This window comes from Tupaia chinensis, unplaced genomic scaffold, assembly GCF_000334495.1.
Source record: "Tupaia chinensis unplaced genomic scaffold, TupChi_1.0 Scaffold000451_1, whole genome shotgun sequence".
Classification (NCBI taxonomy): Eukaryota; Metazoa; Chordata; class Mammalia; order Scandentia; family Tupaiidae; genus Tupaia; species Tupaia belangeri.
In genome coordinates, this window is record NW_006159957.1 from 530,765 (window position 1) to 534,083 (window position 3,319).

The 3,319-nt window shown below is 48.1% G+C and overlaps 1 long non-coding RNA gene across 3 annotated transcripts in view; it reads right to left on the minus strand.

Annotated features, from left to right (window-relative positions):
* The window catches only part of LOC102470187 (uncharacterized), a 3,806-nt gene extending 2,670 nt beyond the window's left edge, over positions 1 to 1,136 (minus strand). Inside the window, exons 1-2 of one of the 3 annotated variants that reach the window (XR_001370892.1) lie at positions 993 to 1,136; positions 627 to 824 (exon numbers count right to left, since the gene is read on the minus strand). This is a non-coding gene — a long non-coding RNA (uncharacterized LOC102470187). Of the gene's footprint in view, positions 1 to 626; positions 825 to 901 lie in introns of all 3 variants that reach the window. The other 2 variants (XR_001370893.1, XR_001370891.1) reach the window with 2 other exon arrangements.
* Positions 1,137 to 3,319: the final 2,183 nt, after the last annotated feature.

Below are 3,319 nucleotides of genomic sequence, written 5' to 3' on the forward strand. Positions count from 1 at the left end.
CCTGGGGGGTGATTTCTCGCGTTCTGTCTCTCTCTCTCTCTGTCTTTCTGGCCAGCGCACACGCCCTGTAGCAAAAATCTCTAAAAAAAAAGTTTCATTTGGAACCAGCAGTTAGCGTAATGGCTATGTTGCTGGACTCTCATGTAGTCAACCGTGGTTCGAGTCCCGGACCCGGTGGCTTAAACTCACGCTGGGCGCGTGTGTGTGGGTGCTCAAGATCCCAAGAGGAGAATGGAGGAGAAGGGATTGCGGCGTAACCATCCCCGCTGGGGGGTGATTTCCTGCTTTCTGTCTCTCTCTGTCTGGTGAGCACACGCGCCCTATAGCAAAAATCTCTCCAAAAAAAAAAAAAGTAAGTTTCATTTAAATTCCATCTAAACTTCACACTTCTCCAGAATCCTATTGCTACACTTTCTTTCCTTTAGTTAATGTCTCTTGGTGTCTGACATGCAGTCTCTTTCACTATAAGGACCAGTAGCCCTGACTTTGCTGACCGCAGGCTCCTCCAGGTGGTCTTAGGAAGAGTGGTCTTGGATACTGTCTAGCTCAGTCTCAGATGTCCTAAGATCGAAATATGTTTGCAAACAGCTATAACACATTTCTTTCCCTCCTGAATGCACGCGCACCTGCTCACCAGGCGAAGTAGTCCTGCTAGTATGCCAACTTGGGCGTAATCAGGGTTGGTTCGCATCTCATGAAGTTTAAACGAACAACGAAGTCAAGGTTCTGGGAAACTTTTGGTTCACTTCGTTTGCAAGCTTGAGATTTTTCTCTTTCGGACTCCAAACATTTTGTCTGGCAACTGACATCGCCATCCTTAGTGACTGAGAAAAACAAGACACATCGATTTGGCGGAATGTGACAGTAACACAGGAGCCCATCCGGTTACAGGTGCGCTAACCTCCTGCAGGTGCCCGCCCTGCCCCTCACATCCACCCCTTCCCGCACGCAGAAGCAGGGGTCACGCCTTCAAAACGGCTTGAGGGAAGTACGCGCTAAATCTCCCAACAGCGCCCCCTCGGCCTCCAAGGTCCGTGCAGGGGCCGCCGGCGCCCTGCCCTTCCTCTCGGTGATTGGACGTTAGGCGAGGGCGTGGCTCCCAGGTAGAGAGCCGGTCCAGGACGCCATCTTTGCTCCTGGCGTCGGCCTCACTGCCCTTCGCCTCGGTGATTGGACAAGCAGAAGGGAAGGCGCTACCCGGCCAATCAGAGCTCGGCACGCTCTCGCTTTGGCCCCCGCAGCTGCTCCCGGCTAGCTGCTGGAGCCCTCCTGACACTGACAAGGCTTGCCTGGAGACAGCTACCTTGCCGTTATAAAAAAAGCTTGGGATAAGTCTGGAAATTGCCTGGGAAGGGGTCTTAAAAACGCTTCTTCCTAGATGCGCTACGGTTTAGCGAGTAAGAAGGGGAGCACAGTCTGGAAAAGGAGGGGACTCGACCCCAGGGAAAGCCTCGGGTCCTGCATCTTGGCGAGATGGAGCTGGGAGACGCAGAATGGCAGGGGAGAAGGGCTAGGCAGGTGTTTCGGGGTGAGGCTCGTGGGGAGCCCTGAATGTCGCGCTAGGGAGTTTGAACTTTATCCTGTACGATGGGGATAAAAGTGAACATTTGGAGGGCTTTAAGCATGATCAGATAATGCACTTTAGAAAAGTAATTCTGTAACGCTACGAAGAATCCCAGTCCCAAACTTGCTCAGTGAACCAGGGCGGGCGGGCAGAGCTGGCGAGGGGTTCTTTTTAAATGCAGATTCTTGCCCTCTACGTTTTGGTTTTGTTTTTTAAAGATTTTTCGCCATAGAGCGTGTGCGGTCACTGGAGAAAGACAGAGATGGAAAAAGAGAGAAATCACCCCCAGGAGAGATGGCCACACCGCAATCCCTTCTCCATTCTCCTCTCGGGATTAGGAAGCGTGCAGGGCAGGGCGTGATTTTCAAGCCACTGGGTGGGCCCTGTGGGAGTCCGCCACCTTAACCACACCACCTGCTGGTTCCTCTTGCCTCTTCTTTAACTTGCAATCAAGTTCTTTGGCTGTAATGCCAGGAAAAGAAACTCAAGTTAATATGCATTGGGGAAAAAATGTGCAAATCATAATAACTGAATTTCCCCAAGCTAAAAATGCTCTTGTAGCCAACATCCAGATGAAGAACCATGACCAGGGGCCCAGAAGCCACGGCTTCCCCTCCAGCTACTGCTGCCTGCACTAAGGGTAAACACCATTATTCTGTTTAACAAGCTCAGTTTTGCCTGTTTTGAATTTTATATAAAGCATGAAGCACATCTTTTGGCGTCAGCTTATTTCACCCAGTAAAATTCGTCCTTCCATCTTGTTCCATGTAGTTGCTCCAAATGATCACAATGTATCCATTTTCTTGTTTAGGGGCCTTTCCTCAAGTCCTAATGTGGGACTATCACAAAGCACTGTTATAAACATTATCTGTGTTTTTTGTTTGTAAACTTTTTTTTTTTTTTTTTAAGATCATTTGCTTACCCTACTGAACAAGACAAAGAGAAAAGCACCCTCATGAGACTCTTCACACCACAATCCACCAGGTTCAGCCAGCCCTGGATCTTGGGCATGTGTGTGCCCAGCATGCTCAGGGAGGTCTCTAGACATGAACCAGGAACCTTCCCACATGGCTCAGCCTCACGGCCTGCATGTTACTGCCGCACCACCATCTGGTCCCTTGCTTTGCAAATTATAAAACAAGACACCAAGGCTTAAACAGGAATCCATTCACTACCCCTTTATTGAGTTCCTTACCAAGCTCAATCAGGAGATTAAATACTAATAAAAATTAAAAAAAAAATAGATGGTCAATGCTCTGCCCTCGTGGAATTTATTCTAATTAGCAAAAAACCACAACAACCTAAATGGGTAGAAAAATAAGTCCCAAAATCGCAACCATGGTAACTCTGGAGCAAGCTTAGCTAGGAAAGTGGGGAACAATTAACCTATTCTTTTTTAAGCATGGTAGGTTAAATCTCTCAGAAGAAATATCCAGGAAAAAACATCGAATAGAGGAGTTGCCAGTGCTGTACAATGAGTAGGAACAGGGAAGAGCAGCCCTGGCAGAGATACCATGTACAAAAGCCAGAGGGGGAGAGCCTGGCTCATTGGAAACCTCTCTGGCTGGCTCACAATGAAGAGGAAAGAGATGGCGTAAGGTGTATTTGGATGTAGGAGCATGTCAGACTAACATTTTTCATTTTAAATACCATGAAAAGCAATGGAAGTGTTTTGAATAGGAAGTGATGTCATGGAATGACTTCTTTAAAAGCTCCGTCTGGCTGCTGAGCAGAGAATAAAGAGAAGTCACTTAG